Source organism: Hemicordylus capensis, chromosome 3, assembly GCF_027244095.1.
Source record: "Hemicordylus capensis ecotype Gifberg chromosome 3, rHemCap1.1.pri, whole genome shotgun sequence".
NCBI lineage: Eukaryota > Metazoa > Chordata > Lepidosauria > Squamata > Cordylidae > Hemicordylus > Hemicordylus capensis.
In genome coordinates this window covers 50,544,409-50,563,334 of record NC_069659.1, presented here as the reverse complement: position 1 = coordinate 50,563,334, position 18,926 = coordinate 50,544,409, and the positions used below count along the sequence as shown (strand labels likewise).

The window sequence follows — 18,926 nt, the reverse complement described above, 5'->3', positions numbered from 1 at the left end:
GTATACTTAAAAGACTCTCTATCTTTATAGCTTCAGAGCTGGCTTGTGATGCATGAGTAGCTGAAGGTCATGTCTGTAATCCAGAGGCAGGACACTGCAACTCTTGTTGGTAATAGAGGGCTGGTGTGACGTGCAAAATCACGGCACATTGACTTGTTTCAGTTCACAATGAAGGTGATGAGACGTACCATTGACTTTGGTGGGAGTTACAATAAGAGCACAATATTCCCCTGGAAGTCTAACAGTCAGGAATACAGTTGGTGCATTTTAGCTTGTGATGTCCTAATGATACATTAGTGGTCCTTCATACTGGATAGTTTTCTTTGGTATTTAGGCTTACCAGATCTCTGAGTGGTTGCCTCATCAGTCGTTTGCATGGCAGTAAAGTGAGCTTTGTAAAGCTGCAGAGTGCAACCTCCTAAAGCATGAACTAGAGCAGGGATTCTCAATGTTGGGTCCCCAGATGCTATTGGACTTCAACTCCCATAATCCCTAGCCCCAGTGACCTTTGGTTGGGCATTATGGGAGTTGAAGTCCAATAACATCTGGGGACCCAACGCTGAGAATCCCTGAACTAGAGTAGTAGAATGCATGGACCATTACATATGGACTTGGGAAACTTGGGTTTAAATCACATGTCAGTCATGGAATCTCAAGGTGGCATTGAGAAAGTCGCTGGGCAGCATCATTGTGCAAGCAGGAAACGGATGTTTGTATGTGGCGGGATGGGTGATTTTCACCAATCCCTCCCTTCCCTCTGCAGCCCCCTGTTCCTGAAGGTCCTCTGACATATTCTTGGCAGGCACAGGGGCTGCAGAGGCAAGGGGAGGATTGGCAAAAACTGCCCCCCCCCTGAGTCACAAGTGGAAGCATTCTGCTCACACAAGACTTAGTCTGAATGCTGCGCATTATATGTAAGCATCTATTCTGTATGCATAAGGATGGGAATAAACACATTTTGGAATACTAAAAGTACAATACATAGTAATCCCGACTTTTCAGCAGGTGTGGTCTGTTGGCTTCTGATGAAGGGCTCTGAGTCCTCGTAGTTGATCTATACCCACAAGGGGTCGCTTGGAAGCCCATGGCATAAATGCACTCTAGCACTATTTAAGCTAGCCAAAACTTGTGCATGGACTGTGGATTTCAGAACCAATGGACTCCCCATTACTTCAAGGTTTCCAAGGCCTCCTGTGACATCAGAGTAGCTGAGGCTAACAGCAGCCAGAATAGCTTTGAGCTGGCTGACTTGCAAGAGCAACACAAACCCACTATGACATCAGAGCAGATCAGCCAATGAGATCGAGAGGCCAGGCAGGAAATGGGAAGTACAGAGCCATTAGAAGAGAATTTGAAGATGCAGCCCATCATACCTGTCTGAAGTATTGTTTGCAAGGTTTTGTGAATTACGTATTTGGAAAAAATGGCTAGAGATAGTGATTAAATAATGAGATCTCACAGTTAAAATGGTAACACATCTTTTTTAAAAATCAAAATAAATAACAATTTTTTAAAACCCTTGGTTCTTCTACAATGGTGCTTCTGACTCTTAAACATATAAAGAATATCTGGTATAGCTCAAACTCCACCCCCCACCCCAATTTGTTTACAGGTGCAAAATTCTCCGGAGTAAATGAAAGAAAAGTGGGGCTGTGGAAACGGAGGGAAGAAGTGTTGGAAAAGTGCCGGGCAGCTGTCCACAGAGCTCTCTTGAGTCAACTCTGACAAGGCTGTAGTGACACCCCCCGAATTACCGCCCTGCGCAGCGGGACAGAAATGCACAATTCAGTGGCTGGAGTAGGCGAGGGAGGAGGACAAAGAGGCTCCTCTTGCTGCTGGTGCAGCTTCTGCCTGCGAAGGGGAACCATTGCCTCCCCCAGCCTCTTTCCCCGGAGGAAGCCTTGGGAGTGACGTGTGTGACTCGACACTGGGCCGCAGGGCTGGCGGGGAGGGAGAGAAGAAAGCCGAGAGGAGAACTAGAGGCACTAGTATATATTGTTTTTACATTTATATCCTGCTCTCCCTCTGAGGAGCCGAGAGTGGTGTACATGTTTATGTTCATCCTGACAACAACGCTGTGGGGTAGGTTAGGCTGAGTGATACGTGACTGGCCAAAAGTCACCCAGTGAGTTTCATGGCTGAGCAGGGATTTGAACATGGGTCTCCTTAGTCCTAGTCCAACACTTTAACCACTCCATGCTGGCTCTAACTAGGGGTGTTCATGGAACTGGGCAGGGGTGGTTTGACGGCGGGGAAGGGTGCACTTACCCCTCCCGCCGCATTTCCCCAGCTGGCGCTCTGTTTTGCTAAAGCCCCATGGGGCAGCAGTGTACCTCCCTGCTGCCTCATTGCCACACCTCCTGGAAGTATCAGATGCGCCTGCGTGTGCCGGGCATGGGTGTGTGCACATTGCATGCGCACATGCCTGGTGCACGCAGGTGCATCTGATACTTCCGGTTACTTCCAGAAGACGTGGCAACGGGGCGGCAGGGAAGTACATGGCCGCCCTGAGGGGCTTTAGCAAAATGGAGTGCCTGTGGGGGAAATGTGGCGGGATGGGTAAGTGCACCCTCCCCTGCGCTTAAAGATGCACCCCACCCCCGCTGTCGAACCGGCAGAACTGCCCGCCATCCTAACCGGTTTGGAGGCCCATAAAGGGCCTCCAAACCAGTTCCGTGCACATCCCTATCTCTAACGTCATCAGAGAACTTGGAAAAAACCGAGTCTTGGATTCAGGTAAATACAGTACCCTCTTACAGATTACTGTGATCAGTTCTTGCTACACTGTGATAGGTCATGTTATACTCAAAGCTGCATGCCTCAAACTTTGTTGGTTGCTCTTCTTCGGCATTAGGTAAGGTAAAATGTGCCATCAAGTTGGTTTTGACTCCTGGTGCCCACAGAACCCTGTGGTTTTCTTTGGTAGAATACAGGAGGGGTTTCGGCATAGTAACCACTTATTTTCCCCAAACAGATTTACCTTCTATGCTGTGTAATGGCTTTGCTTCATCCCTTTTTCTATTGATTTGATTGCAACCAACCTGAGGGTGTTTACTGTCAAGTGGTTCACCTGACTGTCTTAAACTGCTATGGTGAGTCTTATTGTGACAAGGATTACAAACTGAGCTTTCTAATGGAACCACATGATCTTGGCATGGGTGTGGTTTTGCCAACAATGCAATAATCTAACCAAACTTAGGTTTGCATGAATGAGCCTACCCGCCCTTGGGGTCATGCTTCCTTCATGCACTAGAGGATGAGATTAAGAAACTTCCTATTTCACTTGTGAACTAACCACAGTTACTCATTACATTTGAACTTAAGAACTTTGGATAGTTAAAAAAAGAAAAGTCAAATCAAACTGGTTTGATATCCTGTTTTGTTAATAACCCACAGTTCCCTGACTTCAGATATAACAAAGAACTGTAATTAGTTCAAATGAAACTGAAAACTTTCAGTCTCTTCCTTTTCTAGAGTGTGAAGGAGAATGGGGATGGTGGGGAGCCCAGAAGGAGGATAGGCTTGTTTATGATAATCTAAAACCTGACTGAATTGCATTTGTTTGATGCACTGATATCAAGGCCTATGTTGATAGGTGTCCCATTTCCACCTGGTCAGGCAGCAGAGCTGGTGATAGCCCACAGGTGGACAACCAGAAGGCAAGGCAACAACATAGCTGGGCTGGTGCAGCAAACAAGAGCAGGTTTGTCAAGGAAGCTGGATGCAGGTCTTCAAGGTCTGGAGGGACTCTAGGAGAATAACGCTGGTGCTGGGAAGCACAGCTATAGGATCTGCTGTGCCAGCAGCTGAAAGCTAGAACTTTCCAGGTTTACATAGGAGTCAGAGTCTCCACGCACCTTCTGGTCCTCATTAGCCACATCTGGAACTAGCTCTGTCTCCTCCTCCCTAGGAGACCCTCCTTCCTCATGAGGAGTGCTTGCTGCTTCTGCTGGCAACACAGGTGACTTCCCCAGAGGGGCTAGGTCTGTGGCCCCATTTTCCACAGGGGTCACAACTTCCTGTTGGTCTGCAGAGGAGCAAGGGATGGCATTGTGCTCCAGAGGGACTTCTGACTCAGAGGTAATGGAGGAGCTGGCTAGGGATTTCTTGTTTGAGTGCTCCTCAGGGTCCCCATTACGTGAATTCCTGATAGTGGGTCTGTACATGAGACTGGCCTGGTGCAGCCAGTTCTGTTGAGAGTTCCCCCTTCATCTGAGGTATGAAAGGTGGCTATAATATCAAGAGCTTTCTTAGTAGTGGCCCTCAGCTGAAACTCCCTGCTCAATGAGGTACATCCGTTATCCTCTTTGCTGGCTTCCAGGAAGCAGGTGAAGTTATTTTATTTCAGTGAGTATTCATCTGACCTAGGATTTTTTAAAGTTGGAGAATGGTTGATTTAATTCTTGCCTGCATATATTTTAGAATAGCTCTAAGGCAGTTTGATAGATTTTCTGTATTGTTTAATGTTGCATTCTATTGTTAACTACTTTTGCTTTAGAATGGTCTAGAAATCTAATGTCTATACAGAATTCAAGCACTGTTTTTACATTATACAGCTTGCCTTTCTCCTAATGCAGCCAGCTTTTAGACATGGAAGCATCCTCATATCTCATTTCTGGAATCTGTGTCAGCATTCTTGATTTGTGGTGCCCTGAAAATTAATAAATTCATAAGGTCTTGCAGGTTCCATATACAGCACTGTTTGCATCTTGGGCATGATTCTTCAATTAAAAGTTTGATTCTGGTGTGGAGGTTGCAACACTTCCATTAATACCCAGATCTGGTAACTACCACTCATGTCTTGAGGCTAGACAACTATATTGCACTCTGCATGCAGTTTTACAAGACGTAGAACATAGTAGCCAATCTTCTGATGGCAAGATGTTGCTGGGAGCACTATATTCGACTGCTCCAGGGACTGCATTGACTACTGATAGCTTTCTGGACACATTTCAAACTTCTAATTTTATCTATAAAACCTTAAATGTGTTGGTTTCTTCCTCATCCCTATGATATATACAGATTTCTAAGATCAGAGGCCTCCTTAAGGATTTCAGCACTGTAAAAATCTGTATATGGGGACTGGTTGGGAGGAATTCTCAAAGGCTGTCCCACAATTGTGCAATTCCCTCCCCCGCAGAGTAGCCCGAGCTGGCTCTTTTCCATATCCACTCTAGGACACATCTGTTAGGCTAGTTTTCAGTGCCTAGAGTGGCTTTAGCATTCAGCATTTTGCTGTACAATTGATCCTGTAGATTTTAATGAGTCTTGTTTTAAAGGAGACCATCCCAGAAACTTCAAGATTTATAGAGTTAAATTTGTAAATATTGCAGCCCAAAGTGATATAGAGGCGGGTCTCACGATCATTGAGACCCGCTTTTGCTGGTTTTGTGGGGAGAACGGGCTAAGCCTGCTCTCCCTGCAGATGATCTGGGCGGGAGCCCTGGGCGGCCGGATCGGTCGCCTATACGATTGCCGGCTCCGTGACGGAGCCTGCGGGGGCTGGGGGGAGCGGGGTCCAATAGGCCCCTGGAAGCGCCAGCATGCCCTGCGCAAGTGCACAGGGCATGCTGGCGAGACCCCCAGAGCTGGGAAGCGGCTTTTCGCCTCCCCTCCAGGGGCCTCCTCGTGAGTAGCCGCGCTGAGGAGCCACACCGCGGCTACTCATGATTTTAAAAACCCGGGTTTGCGGAGCGCTCGCTCCGCAAACCCAGTTTTAGGGGAGGGGTATTTAGGCAGGTTAACTGCCTGGGAGCCACCGGGCTCACTTGCAAGCCCGGTGGCTCCCATGATCAGCCAAAATCGGGCTAGGCTCCCCTAGCCTGACTTTGGCTGATCGTGGGAATAGCCCCATAGTCTTTTTGTATCATAACATCACATTGCAGAAGCCCACTTTGGACAATGCTAAACCATGGTTAAGGAGTTGGATGCAGGCTGCATGATTGTGCAATTCACACTTTCTTAGCTATGCATCCATTGCTAACCTTTGGTTAAAATGAACCCAGCTCTGCCCCTAAACTCACTTTCTGAATCCAGTTAGAGCCTCCTGACAGGATGTTGCCAGACAGGTGGAAAAGACCCTTGTGGCTCTTAGTCAGGCTTGTTTTGTTTCCCAGCCAGATGGACTGCACATTGAAGAAGCAGCTCCCACACTGCTGGGCATGTGTCTGAAGGGGACCTGAGTCTTAGAGGCTGTTCACACGTGCACCCTAACCCAGGCTAGAGAAGTCCAGCCTGGGTTAAGCTGTGTGTGAGAACTGCCGGGATTTAGTCCGATCCCAGTGGGGCAGTGCTGCCTAGCCCAACTTTTCAACCCAGCTCTTAGCTGGGGTTAAAGGCTTGAATGAGCCCTTAACCCTGGCTTGGGGTTTTTGTTTGCTGGGGTATGTTCAACCACAGCAGAAACAGAGACAGGTGCCTAGAGCACCCGTCTCCTGTGGAAAATTCCCCAATGCGCCGTGCATTGTGGCATATCCGAAGGCTGAGATACATCATTCCGGCCTCTGGAGCTTTATATTGTGCCACACAGTACAGATTGTCTGGGAGTGCAGTACCAACAACATTCAAGCTCTTGAATGGGGGCAAGGTCTGTTGAACCAGCCTTTGGCACACACTCACACTCACACTCACACTCACACATCTGCCGCCCCACCCAGTCACGTGAATGTCCTCTATATGTGCTTCAAGGCTTCTTAAATATTTATTTGCAGAAAAAAATTAAAACATATAATCCATTATATATGTTTTCACTTGGTTTCTGGAACTGAAGCCTTAATAAAGTGGCATATATGGGAAACGGCAAGAAAATCGGGGATTTGGCAATGCTCTTTAACTTTAATTTAGCTTGAAGCAAGAAGTGAATCAAAACAACAAGAATGGCCATGCTTCTTAAAACGGCATTCCTGAAAGGTGAAGAAATTTCCTGCTAGGTTTCATTGTGCCTGTTAATCCCAATTCTGTGAAATGGATGGTTCTGAGCTTTCCTGTCCCCACAAGAATTTTAAAGAGATTAGGCTTGCTGCTTGTTATGTGTCATCAGTTTATGCCTGCAGATTAGAGACTCCCAAACTCCTGCAAGAGGGACTGAAGTGTGTCTTGAAAAATTAACTCACCATACTGAATGCATCTACCACTCTGTGCCTAGTGGATTGTGGAGTGTTTATTTTTTAGTGTTTATTTTTTATGTATTGTGAGCCACTTTGGGCACACATTCTTGTTGAAGAGCGAGATATAAATTTAATAAATAATAATAATAATGACTTTCTCTGCTAATATATAAGCATTGAATCCATGCCATACACTCCCAGGATGTTCTTCCAATCTTGTCTTGGAACAATGGCCTGGTACATCTTTTATTTATATTTATTTACTACATTTATATTTTGCTCTCCCTCCAAGGAGCCCAGAGCAGTATGTATGTGTATTTATCTATCTGTTGTTTAATTTATATACCAGCTTTCATTAAAATAATGAAAAGGTGGCAATAGACCACCTTTTCATTAAAATGCAAAGTGGTTTACAGTATAATTAAAACAATACACAATTAAAAGTACAAATATTAAATTTAAATATTAAAAATATATTTCTATTTAAAAGTTTTTTAAAACCTATATAAAATGAAAGTGTAAAACACAAAACGTACATGGCTACATGGCCTCAGAACAACCCTGTGAGATAGGTTAAGCTGAGAGATAAGTGTCTGACCCACAGTCACCTACGGATTTTCATGGCTGAATGGGGATTTGAACTCTGGTTTTCCTGGTCCTAGTCCAACACTCCAACCATGGCACCACACTGGCTCTTTCCTAATAGTCTTCTGGTAAGCAGCTGCCCTAGTCCCTCATTGCCCACAGTTGTGATATCTTAAAATAACGACAACTGCTTTTAACTGAAATAGCTGTAATCCTTATGAAGCAGGCCTTGGCCTACTCATGCTAACTACCTTATGCTAAGTAATTTATGCTTGCTGTATTATCGATTATTGACAAAGCCCTCTTCTCCTACACCTTTGTTGAGCATTGATTGACTTGGGAAGCAATATTCACAGGGCTAGCCTGCAATTGCAAGAAGATTACCTGCTCACTGTTTGGGGAGTAAATGGAGGGAAGATATTATCTCTATATCTTTTTGAGTGTAGTACACAATATGGCTCCAGTTTTAATCTAGGAAAAACTCCTCCAATTATCCAAAGTTTTGTTACACTACTGTAGAAGATGCACCGTCCACTCAGACCCATCCTAGTCTTGAATGGGAGACTACATGTGAGCACTGTAAGATGGGATGGGGCTGCTCTGGGAATGGCATCTGCATGCTTCCGTGCAGAAGGTTCCAAGTTCCCTCCCTGGCATCTCCAGGATAGAGCTGAGAGAGACTCCTACCTGCAACCTTGGAGAAGCAGCTGCCAGTCTGTGTAGACAATACTGAGCGATATGGACCAATGGTCTGACTTAGTATAGGGCAGCTTCCTATGTTCCAAACCTCTTCTTTTCCAGCAGCAGTTTCTCATTCCATCATGCAAGCTACCTTTGAAACAGGGCAGCTTCAGAAGCAGCCTTTGATTAAGAGGACCCTCCTGTACTCTACCAAAGACAACCACAGGGCTCTGTGGTCGCTGAGAGTCAACACCGACTTGACGGCACACTTTACCTTTAATATTTGAAGAAGAATTGTGGGAAACCCTGGTGTGTACCTTTCCTGTGCCTAAAGGACTTCTCAGGACTGCAACTCTAGGAGGGGAGAATGAGAATTTCAGATCAGTTGAAACAGGGAGGGAGATGTGCAGTGAAAATAATCAGGTAAAACCACAGATGTGACTGTGGATCCTCTTCATCGCATGTAAATCATGGTGAATGTGAAGCACTTTGAATGCCCCAAAGTGCCATACAAATGCTTAGCAGCAGTATTCTACATTTATACCAGAGAAAATTGTAATGTAATCAAAGTGGGATCTACCAGCAGAGATCAATCAGGTAATATGTCACAGTAAATAAACACTGTGGTAAATCCTGTTCTGTGAAAAGGCAGCAGTTTATCCTCAGGGTTTAGCACCGATGTTGTTACTCAACAAATGTTAAATGTATTAACATAGTCCTAGTGTGGTAGAAGGAGAAGGAACAGAGAGGCAAGGATAATGCAGGATGAATGTGAGCAAATGCAGTTAGAGTACTTAAGTTTTGTTACAGCTGATGGCAAGGACTAAGAAGTCAAGCCAAAGACTTCCCAAAAAAGATGAGTATAAAGAAGGGAGGCTTGAGGCAAGATTGAGCAATGGCACCATGTAGGTGTTCTGCAGCCAATTCTGGGCATCAGGTCAGCCAAAAAAATAAAGTCATGTAAGAATTTAATATGATCTCAGTTTGATTACATTCAAAACAGGCTAGCTGCAGCCCTTATGTCTTGAAAGAGCTGCCATCATTTGCCTCTGACAGAAACCAATGTGATTAGGTCTCTGTGGGAACTGATTTTTGTGGTGCTTGGTGGCAGCACATCATGCTTTGAAAATGGGGTATTTAAACATTCACTGGGCCAGTTCAGTGAACAATGACCCATACCAAACATCACTAAAAGACATGCCAATGCCATCTTGACAAATCCTTTAATCACATCTGAGGGGTGTTTTTCCTGATCACCCTTCTGCGCGTGCTACAAAACTCTGTTTAAACAAGGGTTTGTACCACGTAGAGAGGTGAGGACATGCCGAGATCATGTTGACACATTCTTTAGTGACACCGGGGCAGGCTCGTTCTCGCTGTGGCCCTGACGTCATGCTGTGTAGGAGCCACTGTTCATCTGAACTGGCACACTATATGAGTTTGTTAATTTACAAGAACTGTTAATTTACAGGTTCATTAATTACTGGAGTTCATTAATTTACAGGAACCTCCTCTGTTTTCACACAGGGCATCATTTGTTTGAAACCTCATCCATGTGAAAACTGTGAGACTATTGCCATGAGCAGCAAAAATTAGCCTAGGAAACCTAGCCCAATTTTTGCTGCTCGTGTAAACCACCGGGCTCGCAGGCGAGGCTGAAAAGCAGCCTCCTGGCTCGGGGGTCTCTCCAGCATGCCCTGCGTGTTCGCGCAGGGCATGCTGAAACTACCGGGGGCTGCATGGCCCCCGAACTCCCCAGCTGCCGCCAGCTCCCTGACGGAGCCGGCTGTCGTGTGGTTGGCCACAGCGGCCGCCCAGGCAGGACGTGCTGCTCGTCTGCAGGGAGAGCGGGCTTAGCACGCTCTCCTCGCAAACCCCCTCATGGGGGTGAGAAGAGTCTCTTTATTATTACATTTCTATCCCGCTCTTCCTCCAAGGAGCCCAGAGCAGTGTACTACATACTTGAGTTTCTCTTTCACAACAACCCTGTGAAGTAGGTTAGGCTGAGAGAGACGTGACTGGCCCAGAGTCACCAAGTTAGTTTAATGGCTGAATGGGGATTTGAACTCGGGTCTCCCTGCTCCTAGTCCAGCACTCTAACTACTACACCACGCTGGCTGCACGCTGATGCAAAGATGCATCACCTCAAAGAGAAAGCTAGTTTTCAAGTCTTATTTTGGAGATGGCACATTTTGGTTGTGGGGTATGAGTTTCACAAATGAGGATGTTTTTCAAACTAGCAATTTTCGTGTGTAAACTGAGGAGATATTATGTGAGAAGATTATGAATGCTTGAATTGGTCAACTGGCAGAATGGAGTAGGTAGGAGCTCTTAAACCGATTTATGCTTTTACCACAGTGGCACAGAGAGATCATTGTAACCTTCTGTAGTATATCCCCAGCTAACCAACTCCCCGCTTCTTCTCTCTTCTAACCTCTTCTTTCAAATCCTTCTTTATGAAGACCTCCCAACTCACAAAGTCAAAACTGGACATCTTCAGAAAACTTTTGATGCCAAGACTTGAAGGTGGAAGAGGGCAGGCAGGAGTGATGATGTCAAATCTCTTGGTACACTTTCAGTGCAGTTGCCAAAGAAAATGTTTCTAAAATATTTGAACAACTTTACATGGGAAATATCCAAACATTAGATAAAATAAATGTAGACCCTTCATCCACAGAGGGTGATCAGAGTAGAGATACTCTGCCAAAACAATGCAACAAAGATTCCTTTCACATACCACTAACTGGAAGTCTCAAATTATGATTATCTTACATTTGTGCCATTCCTTCTGTCTCACTCAAAATCCTGGCTGACATCCTGAATAAATTTATTTGAGGAAGTCTCATTGAAATTAAAAAGGACAAGTTAGGAATGCCTAAAGTGTCATTTTAATTTCAGTGGGACTTTCTCGAGTGAATTTAGTCAGGATCTCACCAGGATGTCCTGCGCCCTTGCACGGGGCATCCTGGGACTTCGGGGGGCCACGTGGCCCCTGATCCCCGTAGCCCCCACCGGCTCCATGTGTGGGTGGCCAATTCGACCACCCAGGCTGTGCTGTGATCATCTGCAGGGAGAGCGGGTTATACCCACTCTCCCCGCAGACCTGACAGAAGCTCTTCTCATGGATTGTGAGAAGAGCTTCATAGATTAAAGTTTTGTAGAGTTCACTGGAGGCCAAAAAATTTGCTCCGATCGATGCCAGAGGCTGCCAGTTCACCATTCCTGGAATATGAACATAAGAACACCTCTGCTGGATCAGGCCCAAGGCCTATCTAGTTCCTCATCCTGTTTCCAGTAGTGGCCACCAGATGCCTCCAGGAAGCCCACAAGTAGGAAATGAAGGCATGCCCTCTCTCCTGCCATTGCTCCCCTGCAACTGGTATTCAGAGACTTTGTGCCTCTGAACCTGAAGGTAGCCTATAGCCATCAAGAGTAGTAGCCATTAAGAGACCTGTTTTCCATGAATTTGTCTAAGCCCTCCAAGCTGGGGGCCATCACCACATCCCATGGCAGATAATGCCATAGATTAATTGTGTGCTGTGTAAATGAAATATAGGGTACTGCTTTATGAGTTTGGATGCTGAAGGGAGTGCCTTATTTTTTTTTTTGTCATGAGCCAAGTGTTACTCACATGGAGTTAGGTTCAGTTACGCTTGATAGCATTTTTCATTTCTAAGTGGCACAGCAGGGAAATGCTTGACTAACAAGTAGAAGGTTGCCAGTTTGAATCCCCGCTGGTATGTTTCCCAGACTGTGGGAAACACCTATATTGGCCAGCAGCGATATAGGAAGATGCTGAAAGGCATCATCTCATACTGGGAGGAGGCAATGGTAAACCCCTCCTGTATTCTTCCAAAGAAAGCCACAGGGCTCTGTGGGCACCAGGAGTCGAAATCGACTTGACGGCAAACTTTACTTACTTACCTTGTTCTTGTATACTGTACTTCTAAGCTAACTGAAGTCTCCCTGTGAATTATACTTGGCTCATGACTAAAAGACAAGCGGAAAAGAGTGAACATGCAAAAGAGCATTTAAGCTTGAGGAAAGAGAAGGTGGGGTTTGGGTGAACATCAAAAATGGAAACCATCTTTCAAGAAGGATAGAATTACCTGACCGAATCCCCAAAAGCAACATCTCTCATGATCAAAGGCCGATCCCAAAGGAATAGTTTCACCCTTCTTCATCTTTTGCTTGATAGATCCTCTGCACAACTGATAGCAGGAAGGATGTCTCTTTGCCCTTTCTTTCTACCCCCCACCCGTGTAGCATTTTTGTTGCTGCCAAGGGTTGCTTGTTAGTTTTCCTTTGTACTGGCTCCTCCTTCCTCTTCCCTCTTCTTTCTTCCCCATACTGTGGTGTGCATAACAGCTGCCAGGACTGCAAACTGCAGCTTCGTAAGGAGAATGTCTGCTATGCTAGTACATAGTATGAGAGCCAGGGTAGCTCAACTCATTTTATTGTCCAGCCACTAACTAATTCACTGGCTCGCATTTGATGATTTGCTTTCAGTATCTGCTCAGTTCTCCATCAGTAGTGGTGCTACGTAGACAAGCAATAACTTTCCACATTGAAATTCTGTAGCAGTTTTTGGGGGTGGGGGGGGTTAGGGGGCATTTTGTCCAAATGTACTGTCTGAATTGCAGTATCACGTAAGGATAGATTTGACGAGTCCTTCAAATACGTTTTGCAGAAATCTGGATTTGCCACAGAGTGTACACTTAACAGGGAGCTGCAGCAAAACATGGCACCCTGATGAGTGTACCTGAAAGAAACAAATGTTTGTGAATAGGTGTTGGTTGCATTTACCCTTTTCATTGTAGGTGTACACTTATAATTATTTATTTATTTGATTTCTTTACCGCCCTTCCAAAAATGGCTCAGGGCGGTTTACACAGAGAAATAATAAATAAGATGGATCCCTGTCCCCAAAGGGCTCACAATCTAAAAAGAAATGTAAGATAGACACCAGCAGCAGTCACTGGAGGTACTGTGCTGGGGGTGGATAGGGCCAGATACTCTCCCCCTGCTAAATAAAAGAGAATCACCACATTAAAAGGTGTCTCTTTGCCAAGTTAGCAGGGGCTAACTTAAATACACTTAGATATGTAATATATGAAGTGTCTCTTAGATTGAATTGCAAAAGAAGAGTTATTATGGAGTTATAAACTACCAACTGGGCTTTTCACATTTCTATCTTCTCCATATAAAACTTATGGAATGTTAAGTAAAGCTGTAATATTTATGGAGTGCTATAATTCCTTGTATCAGTATAAAAATGTACAGAATGTTGTTCCATAATAATTATAGGCTAAGAAAGGACAGAATGTTCATATAAGAAATTGGCCTGCTGCTCAGTTAGTAACTAGGGATGTGCGGATCGATTCGGGTACAAATTGATTTGTACCCGATTCTAGCTGATTAGGGCAATTCAGAACAAATCATCCCTGTGGTCCATTGGCTAAATTCGGGTCCAAATTGAATCACGTCAGATTAGATTTAAATTGATGCGAGATTTGGATTCCTCCTATTAATTACCCCAGATTCCCAGCTTTCTTTCTCTTTCTTTCTTTCTTTCTTTCTTTTTTAAAAAAGTTAAGCTCTAGCCCTTGTAGAAGTGGAGTTATGGAGCAAAATGTGTAGTCACTATTTTTCAAGTGTTTGGATGCTTTGGTGTATAATAACTTTTCCTCAATGAATCCCTATGAGGATTCATTACACACCTTCATTTCTTCTATTCATTTTGACTGTCTTTGGGCAGTGTCAACTGCCATGTGCCAACCACACACCCCTCCCATCCACGAGGCAGTGGGGTACTACTCAGTTTATATTATAGGAATTTTTTCAAGTATTTAGACTCTTTGGTGTCTAATAACCTTTGCTCATAATGAATCCCTATGAGGATTCATTACACACCAAAGAGTCTAAACACCCCCCAAATACCTAAAATATAAACTGGGTACCCAGTGGCTTGCAGGTTGGGGTGTAGTTGGCACATGGGATGCCACTAATTCCCCACCCCACCTACAAAGCAGTGGGGTCAAGATGAACAGAAGAAATGAAGGTGTGTAATGAAGGCACCAAAGATTCTAAGCACTTCAAAAGTTCCTAAAAAATAAACTGAGTACCCCAGTGTGTTGGGGGGGGAGGGGTGTAGTTGGCAAATGGCAATTGACAATAGACACTGTCCAATGACAGTCAAAATGAATATTGACCTCACATCTTGCTTCATAATAATATTTCTACAAGGACTAGAGCTTAATTCTTTCTTCTTCTTCTTCTTCTTCTTCTTCTTCTTCTTCTTCTTCTTCTTGGGATCCATGTTAGGGTTAGGACAGGGTGACTTCGAATACCCATTATTTCCTATGGCAGAAATAAATAATTAAAAATAAACCAAGTGCCCCACTGCCTTGAATTTTGGGTGGTAGGTGGCACCCATGGGGACCTACCCACCACCTAAATTTGGTGCCCCTAGGACTTTTATCAGTTGTCCAAATCGATCCAAATCCAAATCGAATTGAATAAAATCCTAATGGAATCTGGGGTGATTCGGTGGGATTTGTACACAAAATGAATCGGGTGATTCAATTCGGGCAGAAATTGAATCAAAAAATAAATTCATGCTCATCCATATTAGTAACCCCTGCTAACTGAGCAGAGGCACTTTTTAAAAGTGGTGATTCTCTTTATTTAGCAGGGGGAGAACAACCATCCCTATCCATCCTCAGCACAGCATACTTCCAGTGGCTATTGCTGATGTTTATCTTATGTTTCATTTTTAGATTAGGTGCCTTTTGGGTCAGGGAGCCATTTTATTTATTTATATCTATATAAATATTTATCGTATTCATATTTGTATTCTTCATGTCTGTCTTTTACAACTTCTCTGATCCTAGGTCTCCCTAATGTGTCACATAACCAGCCTGATTGGACATGTGTTTGATCCGGTGTAAATAGTGGTGACCAAGGAAAGAAGACACCTTCATATTTTGAGGTAAGTCAGTGTTATTTCCCTTTGATGATGCTGTAATGGTGACTTGTTCCCACATTAGCTTCTCTGAGATAAAGTAGAGGCTCCCTGTTACTTTGGAAGATGCTGAGTTCCATATTTGCATTTCCTTGCACCCTCATGTTAGCACAATTTCCAGATTATTTTAGAGAAGGCTATGGCAGCCTTTGTGGTGTACGTATGTTCTCTGATTAGGCTTAAAACATCAGTAGACAGAAGATGCACATGCAGCTAGTAAATTAACAGGGAGCTTTTGCCAGTGCTTGTGTGGAAGCACTGCAAGAGGAGAGCTGTCTTGTAGCAAGCATGGCTTGTCCTCTGAGCTAAGCAGGGTCTGCCCTGGTTGTATTTGAATGGGAGACTACATGTGAGCACTGTAAGATGTTCCCCTTAGGCGATGGAGTCGCTCTGGGAAGAGCATCTAGGTTCCAATTTCCCTCCCTGGCATCTCCAAGATAGGGCTGAGAGAGACTCCTGCCTGCAACCCTGGAGAAGCCACTGCCAGTCTGTTTAGGCAATACTGAGCTAGGTAGACCAATGGTCTGACTCGGTATATGGCAGCTTCCTATGTTGTGTGTTGATTTGTTTGGGAATAGGGATGGATATTTCACAGGACTTATTAAACATGGTTGTCCAGAGCAGTGGTATCTTGGGTGAAGCATCTGCTTGATGCTTATATAGAACAAATCACAGCTTCCCCTACCTCATATATCCCATATGGGGCCTTATGTGTGTTCTAATAGGTAATAGCCTGTAAACAGGAATGAGGAGAGTGGTACCTCAAATGGGAAACACAACCCAAATGGGGAAATGCAGTAGAGCACTGTGGTTTCTGTGTGTGCATTTTCTGGCAGGAGAGAGAATGTTTTCACATGCAGGCTTCCAAGAGAAATTATAATTATATATAAGTACAGGCGGACCTTGTTATCCGTGTGGGTCCTGTTCCCGCCGATTTCTGTGGATAACAAAACTGCAGATAATGAGTTTAGTGGTAATGGGGGTGTGTGTGTTTGGTTCCACCAAAAACCCGCAGAAATAAGAGAAATAAAGCACCATGATGTGCTCTGCAGGTCTCCAGTTGTCCAGCGATGCGCCCCCCGCGCAACCCCAAATTTGGGTGATTTTCCACAAAAAATCATGGCAATTGTCCCCCCCAAGAAAGAGCCACAAAATGGTTCTGCTTAGCAAAATGGTGGCGACCAAATGACCAAAATGGAAGTCATTTCCAGCCACCTAGGAACCACAGATACGTGGATTTCAACCCTTCTTCAACCCGTGTGTATAACCGAGGTTGGGTGCCCATGGCCTGACTGGATATGCGAAACCATGGGTTCCAGGGTCATGGATGACAAGGTCCACCTATAATAAATGTGAATAAAGGAAGCCCTCAGTATCTACTACAGAGAATATGGATCACTCATACAATTAATAACACAAGATTTCCTTAGTAATTTCCAGATCTTGTGCTTTCAGACAATGACAGGGACTGGAACATCATCAAGAAAGCAAGGAACCACACTTTCATTGTTGTTTCATGTGCTTCTCCTAAAATATATTAAGCAAGACTGTGAGCTATTTTAGGAGAAGCACATGCAATAACAATGAAATTGTGGTTCCTTGCTTTCTGGATGAAGTCCTGGTCTTGGTCATTGCTTGGAAACACAATATTTGGAAATTGCTTACCATATTAATTATATGAATGATTCATATTGACTGTGGACAAGGCATCTGGCTGTCACTGGGATAACCCACTCCTGGGTCATATGTCCACCCTTATACTACAATCTAGAGTTCCCCACTGCTTAGTATAGGAGTGTACCATGGGATCTAGGCTTAAATCAAATACTGCCATCTCTTCCTGGGTGAATGCATATGTACAATGGACTAGAGCTTGGCCACTGGAGCCATATGGAAAAAACAACTTTCAAGGAATACCCAGTGATAGGACGGTTATGTACCAAAGGAGAGATGGATGTTCCATGTCAGGTACAGAAATAAATGCACAGACTTGGGGAGGGAAGAGGATCTTACACTGAAGTCAAAATATTTCCGACAACTGAGTAGCATTGACCTAGGAGCAGCCCACTAGTCACTGGCTGTTGCTGGAAACAGAACTTCATGGAGGAGAGGTCCATCAATGGCTACTAGTCGGAGGGCTGTGGGCCACTTCCAGTCTCAAAAGGCAGGATGGCTCTGAGAACCAGTTGCAGGGGAGTAATGGCAGGAGAGAGGGCATGCCCTCAACTCCTGCCTGTGGCTTCCAGCAGCATCTGGTGGGCCACTGTGAGAAGCAGGGTGCTGGACTAGATGGGCCTTGGGCCTGATCCAGCAGGGCTGTTCTTATGTTCTTTATGCTGAGCTAGATGTTCAGATCCCATAAGAAAGTTCTTATGTTAGTGAAGCAGGAGGTGTGAGATGTAGACCATATTCCCATGATGAGAACAGTTGCCGTAAAAGAATGAACTGTGATCGGCGAGCCCTGTGTGCTCCCATGGAGCATATCATGAGAACCCAGCATTTCTGGGCTATCTTGGTTAAATCACAGATGTCAACTGGTATTAATTTGTTAGATAACTGGTTATCTTCCTGGTTAAATGCCAGTTGACTTCAGCAATTTAACTGGGATAGTCCGGAAATCTGGATTCTCATGACACACTCCATGGGAGCACATGGGGCTCACTGATTGCATTTAACTCTTTAACCATGATTGTTCTCCTCATAAGAATGTAGTCATGATCTTCTCTGCAAAGCAGACAGATTGCTTCTTGTAGGAATCTTTTATTGGCAGCCGGAGAGCATCAGGCTCCCACTGTTTCTTACTGTTGCCTTATCCCAGTGCAAAAGACAGAAGAGCCACTTTTCTCTGAAATTCTTTTCATGCAGGACAGGGAAAATTTAGGCAAGAGGATCTGAGGGAAGAAAGGGGATTGGTGGTGACCACAGATAATGGCTGGCTGGTGAAGTAAGCCTAAATTTGTGGATCCCTGAAGGTATGTCTGCTTATGGAAAAGGCTAAACTGTCCCACGGAATACTGTCTGAGAATTCTGAAATGATGTAATGGGTCCCTGATGTGGGACGGAATCATTTCTACTGCAACTTTTCCATGTGACATTTTCTATTTTTTAAAATACTAATCAATATTGTGAAACAATGCACCATAGAGAATGGATACCAATAATTTCTACGTAAAGCTTTGATTCTGAATGTAACATTTAAACCACATTAAATGTGCTTTATTGCATTTTTTGCTAAGCAGGTATCTCAGTTCAAATACTTATGACAATTAGGAAAACCTTTTGAGATATTTGTAAAGGTAAAGTGTGTCGTTGAGTCGGTGTTGACTCCTGGCAACCATAGAGCCCTGTGATTGTCTTTGGTAGAATACAGAAGGGGTTTACCATTGCCATCTCCTATGCAGTATGAGAAGATGCCTTTCAACATCTTCCTATATCGCTGCTGCCCAATATAAGTGTTTCCCATAGTCCGGGAAACATATCAGCTGGGATTCGAACTGGTAACCTCTGGCTTGCTAATCAAGTAATTTCCC

At 44.5% G+C, this 18,926-nt stretch overlaps 1 protein-coding gene across 7 annotated transcripts in view; it reads left to right on the top strand.

Moving 5' to 3' along the window:
- BOC (BOC cell adhesion associated, oncogene regulated) overlaps nt 1–18,926 on the top strand; it is a 98,143-nt gene that overhangs the window by 6,746 nt on the left and 72,471 nt on the right. For 3 of the 7 annotated variants that reach the window (XM_053309942.1, XM_053309933.1, XM_053309938.1), the window contains exon 2: nt 15,266–15,363. The gene's annotated coding sequence lies outside the window, so the exon portion shown is untranslated. Of the gene's footprint in view, nt 1–3,685; nt 3,704–3,948; nt 4,081–15,265; nt 15,364–18,261; nt 18,369–18,926 lie in introns of those variants that run through there. The other 4 variants (XM_053309941.1, XM_053309934.1, XM_053309939.1 and 1 more) reach the window with 4 other exon arrangements.